The 16,754-nt window shown below is 36.3% G+C and overlaps 1 protein-coding gene across 9 annotated transcripts in view; it reads left to right on the top strand.

The window, feature by feature from the left end:
* Positions 1–16,754, top strand: part of PCGF5 (polycomb group ring finger 5) — a 123,826-nt gene that overhangs the window by 60,440 nt on the left and 46,632 nt on the right. For 5 of the 9 annotated variants that reach the window (XM_086900768.1, XM_086900764.1, XM_086900762.1 and 2 more), the window contains 2 exons: positions 8,966–9,075; positions 14,092–14,164. The exons of 2 other annotated variants lie outside the window; for them this stretch is intronic. The gene's annotated coding sequence lies outside the window, so the exon portion shown is untranslated. The remainder of the gene's footprint in view (positions 1–8,965; positions 9,076–14,091; positions 14,165–16,754) is intronic. 2 more of the 9 variants (XM_086900765.1, XM_086900770.1) reach the window with 1 other exon arrangement.

Here is a 16,754-nt window from a genome sequence, read left to right as displayed (position 1 = left end):
ATTGAATGAATCATCGGTTCCCTGAAATAAAAGTAAGTGAATCATCTCGCATACACACGCACACAAAACTGTGAGGGAGCATAGTTGGTACCGTAGATAGTGGAAGGTTGGTGTCAGTTTCTGACACGCAATGGGATGTCAGAAGTACAGACAATGCTCAGAAACTCAGCAGGTTTCCTGCGGCTGGTTTGTGAACTGTGAAAGTTTTGCACCATTCAATTGCAGTTTTTCTGGCTCAGTGGTTAAATGGTAACCTCTTTCAGTTATCAACTTGTTACCCATAATTTTAGTGAAATAGTCAAAAGGGGGATGTAAACGATAAGAATTAAGTAACTGTGTTATTCAAAGTGTATTAATTTTTTAAAAAAACCTATGCAGTAATATCTAAAAAGTATCATGTCCATGCCCTGGAGCCAGAGACAGATCCCAGATGCTTTTAATCTGGGTTTTGTTTTGCTTAGTTTTGTTAAGCAAAAATAGTCTCTGTTGAAGTAAAAAATACATAAATATGTATTTTTAAAAGCTAAGCCAGTTAATTTAATAAACATGTTGGAGTTGTACATAGATAGACTTCTGTTCCTGGTCCTCTTACCTGTTGGTGTTTTGAATGGGATAGTGTCTGGATCCTATATATAGTTGTCCTTTCATCTCCACCTTGCTTCCAAAGTGGATTTTTCATCCTCCACATTCTTCTCTTCCTGTACAGAGGCAGAACTATGAATTTTACAAGATTAATTTTTCTTTTTTTCTTGGCATACCTGCCACCATGAAGAAACAAAGCTGCTGTTTCTAGCGGGGGGGAGGTAGTGCCTCACACATACAACCACCTGGTTTTACAGTATAAAGTATGTGAAGGTCTTTGTATGTCTTGCTAGTAAACTATTCTGTTTTCTGTGGCATCAGGTATCCCTTATCACACTGCCTGTGTTTTGTACCTCGTCATTCTCCACACGGGAACAGAAAGGATTGCTTTGGGTGTTTGTCACTGTTGGGGAGAAAGGATATGTTATCATTTTTGTTTGTCTAGAACTATGCACTGGCACTTCATAGAATTAATTAGAGGTATTGGAGCAGCTAAGTGTGTGGGAAAATTGTATTACTTCAGGGTTCATTGTGTGGCTTTTAACATCTCCCTATCAGAAATTCCGAAGTTAACCAAGTTAAGACTGCACGTGACAGCGAAAGCACTCTAATAGAAGATCTCTTAGGTGTGCTGGGTGGTCAAGTTAACAAACAGGAAAAATACTGTTTTATTTGTGCATTTCGTTCAACAAATAGCATTCATCCTTAGCTACTGAATTTCCTTAAAAAGAAGATAAAAACATACGGTGTGTGTGGCATTATGTGCCCAGACCTCAGCTGAAAGGACTAAAGGAAATAATACTGGAAGTGGACTTACCTCCGTGCTCTAGCTGGTTTTCCCTGCTCTGTGAACATGATAGGATTCAGAGTGGAAATGAAAAATTCTAGGTTTCACTTCTAAATCTGCAGAATATGCAAAATAAAAAGAGATAAGATGTATTGGTTTAAAGTTGTTCCTGTGCAGCTCTATTTTTAGGACTGATAAGCAAACTACTGTGGGATGCACAGAAGAACTTAGAGAAAAGTGGAGGTGAAATGCAGATGAAAGTAAAGTGTCTGAACTTTGTATCTTGATTTTTGCCATGTTGGAGATACATAGGAATTTTTCTTAGCATGACCTACTGATGTATATATATAAAAATTTATGCTAAATTTATAAAAGTTATTAAGTTATAATCTTTCTGTGATTTGAAAGACTGGTATCAACAGCATCTTCACATGCTCTTCTAGCTATCTCAATTAGAACATCTCATTGAGGGGAAAAAAAAAAACAACCCAAAAGATTAGTTCCTTTTTGCAGTTTTGGATGTAAAGACCCTTTTTAGAAAAGTGCAATAGTCCCAAGCAAAGTTTTGATCTTTTCCTGTAGAAAGGCATACTGCTGGTGTTGAAAAGGGGAATCCTTTCTTCAACTATAGAAATCTTTGCACCGAGTACACCTTAGCTTGGGGTTGTTTGTTCCCCAAATTCTCAGTTAAAAAACATTTGTTGCAGTTGTCTGGGAAAAAAAATTTCTATTATTAGACTCAATATTTGAAAGATTAAGAAATAAAGTTGGTTCTCCATCAGTGTTGTAGCTATCTGTTTGGAGTGATGGTGGGTAGTGCATTAGACATTTCTTATAATGAAGCTTGTTTTCATTATTATTGTGTTTTTATCTTTAATTATTTTCCAGTAGATGTAGTGGTGTGAAAAGTAACAGCTTGACAGGCTTTGAGACTGAAGCCCATAATGAGCAGAGCAGGTGTAGCACTGGCAGGCAGTTCCATCGGGCTGTGACAAGAGTGTCTGTCTCAATGTGTGTCCATGCGAAATATCAGTGTTGCTGTCCTTACCTTGATTATTGGTTATAAAAAAAAGAAATGCTCACTGTTAAGTGTGGGCCACTTCTGGAATGAAAGATAGGTGCTATGGTCTCAGTAGCTGTCACTATTAGTTCTTACATGTGAAAGAAATAATTTGACTGGTTACTTAAAGCTGAAACCATTTATCCAATTATTAATAGTGAAATTCATGCATATGTCAGTAGCTTTCCTAACAGCTGACCAGACTGCTCATTTACTACTGTGCATTGGTCATTTCTTTCCTGTAATGGAATAATTTTGTTTGCCATTGGTTTATGTATGTTTTGAGTTTTGAAAGGAATTAAGAAAGTAGCCTGCTAATTTGCCATAATACTCCTATTTTCATAAAAGATCTGACCAGGAAAAGACAAGGAAACTTACTTTCTCAGAAGAGGTTAAAGATGAGAATAGCAGTTATTGGGAGGATCTTCACTTCCTTGAGCTACTGTCATGTCACTGGCTGGTACATCACAGAGAGCTTCAAGTTGCTGTGATCTGTAATGCTTCAAGACCTGCCTTCCCACACTGAGTCTTCACTGGCAGTTGAGTTGGTGCTCATTGTTTTGAAGAGGGCACACGTGGAGATGAGGCAATGAATGCTGAAGAACAGGTGTCCACACTGCAAACTGGGAATGCCTTTGGTGGCCCCTTTGCTCAGCTTCAGTATGGGTTCTTCCACAAGGAGGAAAACCACTTTGTGTCCCACAGTAATTCTTATCATGAAGAACCCTTCCCACACACAGCATAGCAGTGGAGATGTAGCAAGGAACAGCAGTGAGACCTACATGGTGAATAGTGAGTGATATTGTCTGGATTCATGGTTGTGATTCCACTTACATGCATGATATTGATGGCAGTGTTACTGAATTATTTTCTGTCAGCTGAATCTGTAAATAAAATCTGATACCAGTAGGGAGAGTCCTAGTTTGTAATTGCTGTAAAATCACTGACATCCAATTCTTTATTCCCATCTTTCAAACTCCTCCCTACAAGCTTGTTTTGCTCACCTGTTGTTGCAGCTTAACTTTTGATATACAAGCTCTTGGGGAACCCCTTGTAATTCAGTCTGACGTTTTGAATTGTGTTACTTCTATTAAAGCCTTAGTGTATCAACAAAGCACCTTAAACATAAGAGAATCCAAAATTTAAATACTCAGGAAATAGATTTCAGTGCTGGTTACTACAGATCAGATGGAGAGAGAAATTCTCTCTGCCACAAAAAAAGTAGTTGATCTTTAGATAAAAGTCTTGAGTGATTCTTAAAGAAGTGTTACCACTGATTAAAGCAAATGTAATTATATTTATTTTCTTCCTTAAGAAGAAGAATGGAATATGTAAGAAACCAGACTCTTGATTAATTTCATAATGAAAACACAGTTCTTCTTTGAGATGAAAGATCATCTCTTAAATAGCCAATATATGTATTGAATGAAGTTAAAGATGTTTCTTTCTTTCATGGTTTATAAAATTGTTGTTTACTTTTTTGAAGAATCATCAGTACTAGTTGCAGAGACAAAAGATCCTTTATATGATATAAATGATAGTTTGAGTAAGTATTCTTGGTTGATTCTGGCTGTAGAATTTCCCTGCATACAAAGTGATTTTGAAGAGCTGCTTAATCAAACCAATATTTTTCAGCTTTCCATCTTAACTCTTTTTATATATCATACATAAAGTAAATTTTTATGCTTTCATCCCAAATGCATATTTACCAAAAGTGCAAGTGGGTTGTTTTTTTTTGTGTGGATAGTGATCAGAGAATGCAAATAGATTTACTTGAAATAATGTACTCAGTGACAGTTGGTGTCTTACACAGGATAGTGTTTAAAATCTACTATTGATTTATTCTTGCGTATTCATTGCCAAAAATTTAAAATGTGAATTTACGTGGGATTAACCTCCAATTCAAAATTGCCATTAATTGCAGAGAAGCTCTTCCAGTTTATTTATTGTTAAGCTGGGTGGAGCCACTGAGACTTGTAACAGAGAAGCTTTAACATCTGGCTTCTCAAGGTGTAATAGCTCCTTGTCCATGCACTAGTACAACAGGGAAAACTATACAAACTCTTGGGCATAGAAGCCCTTCTGTTGAAGCTCTTCTTCAGGTTTTGAGCAATAGCAGCAAACAAGGAACTAGGGCTGCAGTTCCAGAAGGCATCTACAGCCACTGCTTAGAACAAAGGAAGTGCTGCTGCTATGGCTTACACTCTCTGAGCCCTGGCAGACATTAAACCTACAAATAAATTAGGTTTAACTAAACCACCAAGAAACTAGGAAGAAGTTTTCTGCTGCTCTGGAGTATTAAATAGACTTACAGATGGTTCGACAAGCTCCAGAGAGGTGCTTCCCTTCTTTTTGGTACAACTGGTCCATTAGATCAGCTCTGCTGTTCATCTAACCACAGGTTTAGGCCAAATTTGGAAGAGTTGCTGTAAGTTTATTTCAGTTATGGCAATTAAATAGCTAATTTGATGAAAAGCGTGGTTATTATATATAAAACAAAGGGGATATTAGTATAGGTAGAAATCCTGAGGTAATGCTCTGTCCTGGGCAGAAGGAAAACAGGTCATTTGCACCTGAACACTGAAGGCTTTAGCTGGAGTGTCACCACACACTAGAGACAGTATCTCCAGTTAAGTGTATTGCTTTTGATATCCAGAAGATCTGTGAACCCTCATTTCCACATTCCACTTGGTGATCAGGACTAAGAAGTGGGGGATTCATTCTGGCGCTGGAAGTCTTGCTAATATGTGTGTAACATTAACAGAATAGCATAAATAGAATAGCATACAGTGTTGAAGAAAACAGTTCACTAATATTTACTGAAGGTAATCTCTTGTCTTCCTTTCTTGGATGCTTTCTAGGCTGCTGCCCTAGCAGTATGTTTGGGTCACATGGACAAGAGTTGCTGGAGCAGATTTGGTGTTCTGTGGTTCTCGACTATGTGGTTCTGCATCTGACTTCTTTCTTGGCAGAAGAGAACCCTGCCCACTCCTCCCGTCTAGCTGTCTTACACCTAGATTTCTCAAGCATATCTGTTATATAAAGAACATTTGCAAACATCTGCCAAACATTGGACTTTTGGATTTACAGTTTCCATCTTGTGGAGTGGGTGGGTAATACGAGGTAACACTGACAGGTAATCTGCTGACTGAAATTTCTTACAAGGGATGATAGCTCCTTACCATGTAATTTTTACTGTATGTTTTCAAAGGAAGTGTCTTGACTCTCATGAATCAAAGGAGGAATCCATAAAAATAGAAATAGTTTGAAACATTAACTGATGAAAACTGCTGTATCTTAAGCTTCAGTTTATCCACTTGACTTTATGTCAATATTGAATGTGCTTGTAGACAGAGTAACTACAAGTACTCCTTGTACTTACTTTAGTTTAGTTACCATAGACCTTGCCTTGAACTGCTTATAAAATTTTCAGTTATCAAATAATTCCAAGAACAATTTTAGGGAGAAGTTGTCATTTTACCTAGTGTAAAAATGTTTTTGGTAACCTTTTCATTAAGACAGGACCTCAAATTTTATTTAATTATTGCCTAAATATATTTTTTCCCATTCTTGTGAAAATAGAAGTGTTTGATCTAATTGATATAATTATATATAAGCCTTTGAAAGAAATAATCTAAGTTTATATATGTTCCTAGGTGGAGTTGGTGAGAGTTTACCTGTGACATTTTCCAAACACTGTATCTGCAGCCAAGTCATTCAGTAAAACTTTTCCTTTTCACTGTTCCTCCTTGAACAGCAGAGAGAACAAGCAAAGAACCTGTCTTCACTTCAGTGCTTTCTGGCTTGGTATTGATTCTGTTTATTCACAAAAAATTATTATTTGACAGGTGCAGAAGTCAAACTGCTGACAGCTTAGACTGCATGGAGCCATAGTAACTCAACAGTAGAATTCCTGTAATTTGGGAATGGTTAAGTATAAAAATCAAGCTGTTCTAATATAGCTAAAGGGCCAAAATGTTACGACATTTCTTATTTTAGGTTGTTGGTGTGACTATAATTTATCATTTGTAATGCTCCTCACTTCTGTTCTTAAAAGGCTTTCTCCCCAGCACCCCCTTATCACCTGCAGGTGAGTGTAGAACAGGCACAGAGGAATGCTGCAGGAAGACAAAGGATAGTCAGCTCAGGGAAGTTGAATACTGCCTTGGAGGACTAGTATCTGCCTGTCTTGGATACTAAATTATTATTTTTTGCTGGGTAGGTGATATAGGTCAGGGGTTCACAGATGGCCTTTCATTTTTAACAGTTGTGAGACACATGTAGCCAAATTTGCCCTTGTTTTGACATCACCAGTACAATCAAAATCAGAATGTGAAACAGAGCTGTTTACTGAGTAATGAGTATCCTGAAATGTTGAACCTTTGACCATCAGGTGTATGGAAATAAAGAGTACTTGAAACAGTTTGGACCTAGATTTCTATGTCTCCCTTTTCCATATCTGTAAATTATGGCTTGCAGTGTTGTCTTGTTGAACAGGTTGTGGAGAAGATTCTTTTATTAATACTATTTGGGGAGCACTGAAATACTTGAGGAATGAGTGGGTATAACTATGTGTGATATCAAACACCTGGGAGTAAAATACTAAAAAATACTTTTATTCTAATTTGTTTGGTAGTGAATATAATATTAAAACCAGTGCTGCAGTTCACATATATACAAAGGCACAGATTTTTTTTCTCTGCAATTTTTTTGAAGTCTGTAATTTTTACTAAAGTTATAATGGTCTCAGCAGGCCCCATTTAGGTATGGAATTCTGTTGAGTTTGGCTTCATGGAGATTTAAAAGAGAATGGTTTTGTCTAAAGGCTGAGCATTTAAGCAAAGGAATATAATGGACAAATTGAGTTCAGGGAGAGACATTAGTCATACAGGTATATTTTTCCGTAATGCACTTGGGTGTGCTGCTTGGAAGTACAAAGTGCTATTTTATTTCTTAAAGGAATTATGCATTGAGGTACATCTGTGTAATTTTTAAGCAGATGTAAGCTCCTGCTGCCTGAGCATGAAGAAACTATGAAGATATCTCCTAATGTTTAGTGAAACATAATGACAGAGTGTATTAGCCATGGCTCAGTGCCATGGCAACACCATTAGGTGTTACCCTGAAATATGGTTTCTTTCAGCTTCCAACAGACACATCTTGCTGCTAGTAGTACCACCTTGAAAGTTTTCTTGTCATTAAAACAAGCAAGATTCATTAAAAATACTTTATTAAAACAAAGAAAAGGTTCTTTAGGAAGCTGTGATAGTGATTCTATGTATGAGTTCTGAATATGGAATTTGCATGAAGAAGGGCAGAGTTTAGGGAAGAACTAGTGTAAGTTTAGGACAACAGAAAGAAACCCACAATGCTTGAACCTGGGCAATGCAGAGCCTTCTGTTATACATCAGTGAGTGGGATGTTATTGATCGTGCTTATTGGAGTAGGTGAAATTTATATTGTTCACAGCAATAAACCCTCACATTCCTTGAAAGTGGCAATTGACAATTAAATGTTGAATCCTGGACTTTCCTACCAGTAAGAAAATCATAAACATTGCTGAGCATTGCTGAGTATTGAGTGAAACCTGTGAAGTTTGTTTTGCAGGAGCTCTTGGTAGGCTAGAGTAGATCATGCAGCTCAGTGTGGTGTTGCTGTAAGTGTGGTAGAACACTGGCATTAGTGATTGTGACCATTCATTCAGATAATGGACAGTGGTATGACATGAAGTGCTACATTGCACCTCACAGGCTAATTGAATTGCTGAATTTCTTTCTGACCATTTTTTTCCTAAGTATTTTGTGGGCTGCACAGGTTTTAAATTGTGACTAAAAAACGCAATGCTCCATTATTGCTCATTTTTTCATATTACCATGAGCATCTTTCCCTTGGAAGTCACCAGCTCTGTAGGCCTCAGCCTCTGGACCTATACCAAATACAAGGAAAGCAGTGATTCCATTTAAGTTAAACAGGGCATGGAAATCCAACTGCTGACTGTGCACTTGCTGCTCTTTTCTCACTATGTTCCAAAATTAATCAGTGTCATATGACCAGGAACTCCAGAACTTTTTTGAGTGGTCCTAACACAGGAAAAAACCTTTGAAAAAACCTCTTTTACAACTTGTGCTTTTATTTGTTTTGAACATGCACAGATGCAGGAAGAGATGTTTAGGCTGTATTCCTTCTCTAGAGGAAAGGCAGTAGATCAGATCTTTGCAGGATACCAGTTTGAGGTACCTCATGGTTAGGATGTCCCTGCAGGAGTGAACTGCATTGCAATTATCTGCACTTAATGACTGAGAGTCTTCTTCAGTTGTATTCCTGTGAGCAAGTAGGTGCTAAATATTTCCCTTTGGAGGGGCTGGAGTTGCTGTCTATGTAAGCATATGCTTACAGTCATTTGTTTTTGAGGTCTCATGCTTGTGTTTTTCTCTGCAACACTTCTGAGTTAGCAAGGCTTCATATTCAGAGGTCTGGTTTTTTCATTGTCTCTTTTTTTTTTCTTTGCATGTTCCTTCTTATTTCACAAACACAAGGAACTGATCAAAATCCAAGTAGAAGATAAATTCTGGAATAAGAAGAACCCTGTGTATGCTGAAAGAAATCACAGAAGGATTGTTGAGAAGAATCTAGAGTTCAAGTTCTGGTATGAAATTCTAAATATTTTCCTTGGAATTCAGGTCACTGTCTGCTCTGGAAGACAAACCTTGCTTAGCATAGATTACAGCATGTAAAGTAGTTCCACTGAGTCTGTGGAGGCCAGGCAAAGATTGCTTTTTACTAGAAAAACCATGTTTAAATGAGTTCTGACTAGCATAGCTCCTACTCTGTTGTACATGGTATTCACTAAGATATTTTTCATCCTTTAACCAAATAAAGTGTCTTATATGTAAGAAAACTTTTTTTTCTATATGGAAATTAGCCAAAAACCCAGGTCAACATTCTAGTGCTAGATTTTTTGCCACTGTTAAAGATTTTTTGAGTATGATTTTTTTTCTTCCTTAAGATATAAGAAGGAAAATCATTTGTAAATATTACTTGAGATGCATTCTTCAATCTCCACAATATAAAATCCAAAGACAATTCATTTTTTTAACACTGAAAAGGTTGAAATATTGCACACATTTAAATAATGTTGTGTCATTATTCACTTAGAAAATACCTTGGTCTATTTCTGACTATTTTCACTGAAGGCACAAGCTAGCATTCCTGCTAATTTAAGGGCCCACAATTTGAATCCTTTATACTTATTGCAGAAGTTCTAAATTTAAATCTGTGAATTTGCATAAAGCAAGGAAAAGGGTCTTTCATTTAAAATCAGATGGTTAAATCCCAATAAATTTTATTTAAATTTAGAAAACCTTAATTGCTCTTTTTTCACTTCTGTAGCACTAAAATTTTATTTTTTTTTTTTTTTTTGTGCTCTTAATAATCTCCAGAATTGTGCTACTTAAAGATCCATCAGGCCAAAAGTTTACTGATTGGAATCAGTCACCTAATCCTAGAGAAATGGCTTGATTATTTTTAATCTCATGTAGGTGAACTTTCTGGTGAAATTTCAAAACCTTTGTCTTTGAAACTGCAAGACAGAAGACTGGAATATGTTTTCCAGGCCTGTATCCTAGGTGCTCTTTCATAAAAATGGCTGTTCATTATCCACTGCACTGCAATTCAAGCCATGATCTCACTGCTTCTAAGTGCCAATTTCAGCTGGTGTAAAGTGCTGCTACCAGAAGTTTGTTAGTTCTGTGTTCAGCCAGAAGAAAGAACAGGGAGACAAGAAACTCATGAAAATATTAGTTTAACAAGATGACACAGACCCTTGAGTTATGACCAGTGCTTTGGTAAAAATGAAATGGAGACATAATCTGGCACTTTTCTTACAGTAATATAATCATGATTTCTCTACAATAGACATTTGATTTGAATTTTAGAGACAGCTTAATTATGAATCAAAAAAGCATCATAAAGGAGGTGGAAGCAATGTAAATGTAAAATGTAAATGTAGAAACAATGTAAATGGGGAAGGCAAAGCAGTCCTGTCCTACCAACTCCTTCCACACTTAAAACTGCATTAATAAGTCTGCAGTGTTCAGTTGCTCATAAGAGAAACAGCAGAAAATATCACATGGGAATAATTCTAAAATCGATATATTCCATGTAAATGTAATTAAGCTCCATGACATTAGATGAGTTCAAATAGAAATCTTACACACTTCCATGTGCATGTTCCAGAGCGAAGATCTAAGATAATAAAATAGGAGAATAGGATAGATAGCAAACGAGAAATCACTATGTAGAAACTATTTGTAGGTTCTATTTACAGAGCGCCTCATTCTTCCCTCACAAAGCACAGACTTCTAAAGGAGTTTTGAAGGGTCATGGTATAATCAGCTGCCAGTGTCAAGGGGAGACAAAAGAATGAAGGTAGTCTTAGATGAATGGGCAAGAGGAATATCAAGCAGTTGTTGAATTGCATTGATTCAGTGGTTGTTAATGCTGTGATCACCACTCTTTCTGAACTTGATTCTGGCAATTGCATGTCAAGAAGGATACAGAAAATTTGAAAGCTGTGTAGAGAAAACCTAAAAGAATTATAAAGTTCTTGGCACATATGCTTTATCATGAATGGCTTGGGGCACAGTTTAGTAAAAGTAAAGCTAAGATGGCACTTCCAGACAGCAATCAAACCATCTCTTGATATAATCTTTCATGAACTAAATGGAAACATTTGACATAAAGTAAGTCATATTCAAAACAAGATTCAGTCTAGCTGATTAAAAGAAAATCAAATTACTCTATCTTAGCAATTGAGGTAATAAAAACAGACTAATTCAGACTACTATTAAGTAATTTTAATTTTTTCTAACATTTGAAACTAGTAATGATTTTTGTAGATCAGTCTTAACAATAGAAAATTAAGATGCTTTGGTCAAAATAATCTGTTGAACTTCAGGAGAAAATTAATTCTTTTAGTGCAACTCAGATTAGATGATTGGCCTTTTTTTACTTGATATGTATTACAGTAAAGGTTCTACAGTCAATCTTTGCTGTAACTTTTGGAAGTTTAATTGCACACAGTCCTGGCAGAGAGTTCTTTGTGCAATTGCCTGAAATTGTCCAGAATTCAGATTGCTAATTCAGAAAAAGCAGAACAGAGGGACATCTATAACAAAAAGACAGCAGGATGGCATTAATCAGGTGAGACATTTTCAAGTACAGCACATCTAGTATGGTGTGTCAGCACTTTATAATACCTGACTATTTAAATTTTAAATGCTCTTTTATCTTCTTTTTCAATGAGTAGTATTCAAAAAGTATGTGGAAAGTAAAGCCACAGCTAGTCCTGTAAGAGATAGCCCTGGGATACAAGGGAGAGCTGTGTACTGTATTTGCATAACATGTTGGTCTCAAAGTAGGTTAGACATCTGCTTAGCCATTAAGTTTCCTGTAAAAATACTGTTCCCTGTTTGTTCTGTATTAAACCCTTCTCGATTTATATTTTTATGTTCTTTAAAAATAAACCTGGAAAAGATGTGTTGTTTTAACCATTAATAAAAACAAACTAGCTAAGGTGCAGAATGGTCCAAGATCAGTGTTCCAGAATTCTTTCAGAAAGAAGAAAGTCAGACTTGATTGAATGGCTCATATTTATTTTTAAAATAAGGTTAGAGAAAATAAATATTGTGTGGAATTGTATCCCCAGCTTCCCTAAAGTAACACAGGGTGTACATTATGTAAATAAAACTAACGTATGCTTAGGAGCCATAAGAAGTCAGGATTCCTATCTTTAAGGCTCCTTCTCTTCATTGTGGCAAATTTTTTCATACCACTGACAGAAAATAAGTATTTTGTTATGATCAATAAATATACCTGTTAATAACCCCATTCTTTAAGCCATCTTTGTACAATATTTCAGTGGTATGCAAGATAGAGCTTTGCTTCAGATGTACAGTAATCATTAAGCCCCTTTAGGAGATTCTCAGTTTGTTCTAAGAAATAGATTAAACTAGTTCTTCACTATTCAGTGTTTTTCATATGTGACAGTGATGCAGTGTTTATTTTAAGTCAAAAGCCACAGGTTCAAATCCCCTTGAAATCAATAGGGAAAATTGCTTGCAATGACTTCTGACTTAGACTTTGTACATTTGATTTCTATTTTACACATAAAATTTATATATGAAAATTTAATGCGAAGTGCAAGTGTTTTTTATTTTTGATGTAATACAGCATTTTAGTGTTCAGTGAGAGGACATTAAGAGTATTCAGTAATACAAATGGTAGCTTTCTATGAATGGTATAAAAGGAACAAGTATTTAGTGGGATGACACCCAAACATACTATTATTAGTATCTAGTATATTCCCAGTCTCAAAAATATTTAATAACTTGATCATAAATCTCTATGGCTTCTTATAATGTATTTATTACCATATAAATGAAACATCTTCCAGCAACATAGTAAACAATGTCCCTAACATCTGTCACAATCTTTTCACACATCCTCTCCCTCTGGGTGAGAATCATGTGCAGTACATGGCTATGTTTTGGTAGAATTTTTGTGTTTAGTTTGGGGCAAGTGCATTGAAAGCATTTGTGTTGACAACTCATAATCAATGTATAGTGTTACACAAAATTATTCTGATTATGCTAATTGACCTATAGGCAAACTAGAAACTGAGCTGGATGCTGCCTCGGTAAATACTTCATCTGGCACCCAGCCCACTCCTGCATTCTTCCCATCCCTCAGAGATGTTGGTCATGTCATACCATGCACATTTTCATCTGGCCATGGAGAAATGAGACAGCCTATATCAAAAGCCTGTATTTATTTGTACACAAATACAGGCTTAGTCACAAGTGTGTATAAACTCCCAGTACCTACTCATACATCACTGGGCAGCACAACACAAAGGTGGGAAATCACTAATCACTAAATCACTAATTTTGTTCACTATGTTACTTTTGTGGGTTAAGCCCAGTGGGCAGCTAAGCACCACAAATTGCTCACTCACTCACCCCAAGCTCCTATGAGATGAGGGAAGAGAAAAAGTAAGAAAATTTGGGGGTTGAGGTAAAAAAAAATAAATTAAAAGTTTATAAAGTGAAGGATAGATGTAAGATGAGAGAAAGGAAAGGAAGCAAGTGGGGCAAAGGCAGTCACTGTCCACATCCTGCAGGAAGACTGATGAGCAGTCAGTTCCAAGGAAATGGCAGCTAACATCTCTAAGCCCCCCTGTTATTCCTTACCATGACTTAATGTGGTGTTACATGGCATGGAATATCTCCTTGGCTAGTTCAGATCATCTGCCTGGGTGCATCCTCTCCCAATGTATTGCACCCCTGCAGTCTTCACTGTGGTGGGAGTGAGAAAGAGAGAAGGCCATGGTGCTGGCCAAGCACTGCTCAGCAGCAGGTAAAACCTTAGTGTGCAATCACTACTGTTCTGGGCAGGCAACTAAAAGCCCATGTGAGCTGCTGGGAAGAAAGTTAATTCTGTCCTAACCAGGCCCAGTACAGTTATTTAGCAGGAGGACTTTGGAAGCATTCACGACTAAAGCTGTAAAAAGCCATACAGAACATCTGAATAACAAAACATTTTTCAGGAAGGAGGAACACAGTATTTTATAGATAACCTTGGTGCTTTTGAACACGTTTCATAGGTCACATGGTGCAGGAGATGAATATTTCTAACTCGGGCTGAGAAGGAAATCCATACATTAAAAGATATTCAAGGTACGTATTTGTGTCCCCCTCTGAAGTTGCTCAAGAACTGAAAAATAGCAATTTATGTTAGTCTTGGACAAAAGTTTGTATTTAGGTCAGTAAGTAGTCTGTTTCATTTCTTTCACTGCAGAAAACAGACTACTTACACAGTTGTGTGCATTACATAATCCTCAACTTTCTCTAACTAGAGTATCAATTTTCTTGTGCAGGAGCCTTTTGGTTGTTTTGACTAAATGTCTTACGTTTCTGCCTACTCCTGTCTAACATAATGCATTCCTTTTTTAGAGAAATGAGATCTGAAAGATCATATTTGGCATTAGTCTCTGGTGGAACTGAATTTTTTGCTGGAATCTACTGAGTTTCTCAGGTTTACTCTCTGTGCTGTTTTGGGAATAGAGAGAAAAAAGGTTACTGATATTTTTGTTGACACAGAGTCCGTAGGGATGTAAGCAGTCTAGTGTTCCTCATTTGAGTAGTTTTCTTTACATAACAATGTTTGAATATTGTGTGAAAACTTTATTCTTTATTCTTTCCTCATCTCTGCTCACATGCTAGTGAAGTGAGTCACTGACTCCACTGTGAAGTAGAGAGTTTGCTTGAGTTCTTACAAAGTATTGGAAGTGCTTTTGGCAGAATAGAAGGTACTTACAGTGTCTAACCATCCTGGATTTGGGAGGTGTGAGGGAAGAAACCCAGAAATTTTGAGCAGTAGACCAGAGGACCATTTCAGTTGTGAATAGTTCACAGGCTTCCAGCACACTTCTATTAGATAATGCACTGGAATTTCCTCACATAAGAATTACAGGAGTTAGAAGGAGTGATACTTTGTTCTCCCAGTTATCAAAGCACTGTGGACACTGGTGGTATGCTTTATTTGATGTCTTCACCCTGGTTATTGGGAGATAACACACCTGTGTGTGTGGAATGGGAGTAGTAGCACATTTCTAACCATGCTGCAAACAGTGCAAAGATGACGATATTATATTTAAATCTCACTGCAGAGTGAATCTGTAACAGCATTCTTCTATTTCCAACCAAAAATACTTTCAGTTAATTACAAACATAAAATGAGACAATATTTCTGTTTCAGTGACTATTAATATTAACTGCTGCTTTGTAAATGAGTGTAACTGTGCATTTTTATTTCCTTTTTAATAAGTCATGTATAGCTGTAAAACACTATATCAGCTCTAGAAGAGTATTAACAAACAATCTCTTCATCACAGCAGAGGTGAAAGTACATTTATATACATCATAGACACATAAAAATAACTTGTTTCAGGGAGTCATGATGGCATTGTGTGGGATTAGGCTGTGTAAACAGCAATATTCATGTTCATGTTTGTTAATATGAAAGAGAAAGATGAGTTGATGGGTCTGAATCTGCCATCTTAAGTGATCGTTTTCTCTTGCATAGAACCAAATTAAAAATTCAATAAAGTTCTGTTTCAGTTGCAAGCGTATAAAATTTTGTATCTATAAATACACAGACACATACTATATAAGGCATGAAGTTCTGAAGAATCCAGGTTTTTATCTTCAAATATTTTATCTTGCAAAATGTTTTACTTGCCTCCATATGCTGAAAATTTGTGATTTAACTCTTAATTTTTTACCAATCCTGTTCTAAAACTATCTGCCAATAATCTTGACTATTTTCAGGAGCTGGTATCAATAGCAGTATGAGGCAAAATGTAGGCTAAGTGTTCAGTATGGCTATTTTTTTAAAATAAAATCTCTCACCTCAGAGATAAGCTGTCTGGTTTAAATGCATGTCAAATTAACATTCAGATGAAGACTAATGTTGTGATTAACACATTGTATTGGAATTTGAGAGTTGGAGGTTTAATTCCTAGGCAGTCATGTCTTCCTGTGTTGCTGACATCAAAAATTTATTAGGAAACAGCTAGAAATATTTTAGTCTTTATGTAAAACAGGCTCAGTGATGCATCCTTTTCTTAATGCAGTTTATGTTGGAGATTTTCTAGAGCAGATGGACTCTCAAAAGAGTATGTTTCCACTGCAGCTGAAGGTATTAGCTGAATGGATATATTTGGATATATTTGCCCTAAATGTAATCTAGCCAGTTTTGTTAAATACCAATAAAAATACTGTCAGGTGTTTCAGTAAATGGGACCCAGCTTGCCTTGGACCTTGTGTGCCTAGATTATGCTGAAATATCTGTCCACTTCTGTTATTAGTGAGGTTAGCTAGTTCAAATAATGGATCTGCTTTTTCCTTTCAAAAAACAAATTGTTTTCTTTTAACAGCTTTTGTCTTACTCCTTTACTAAATACTGCAGTAAAACTTTAGTTTTTCTTCTGATATATTTTTTTGTAGAGGCAACAATTTTCCATACTATGTCTTCCCTTGGCCCTCTCTGCCCTGAAATACACAGACTCTTCCTCTATGCACAGATGAGCAAAAGGCACACCTCTGTGTAGCTGTTCTGCTCAACAGAGCTCTTTTACTGGATGATAAGAAGAAGAAGAAGAAAAAGAATAAATAGTAAATACATATAATAAATAATAATTAAAGCTTGAGTCCACAGAGTTTTACCTAGATTTCCCTAGAGTTGGATTGTGATAATATATAGCCT

Source organism: Cyanistes caeruleus, chromosome 8 (assembly GCF_971803275.1).
Source record: "Cyanistes caeruleus chromosome 8, bCyaCae1.hap1.1, whole genome shotgun sequence".
Taxonomy (NCBI): Eukaryota; Metazoa; Chordata; class Aves; order Passeriformes; family Paridae; genus Cyanistes; species Cyanistes caeruleus.
The sequence above is the reverse complement of the archived record's forward strand: the minus strand, read 5'-3'. Positions and strand labels throughout refer to the sequence as shown.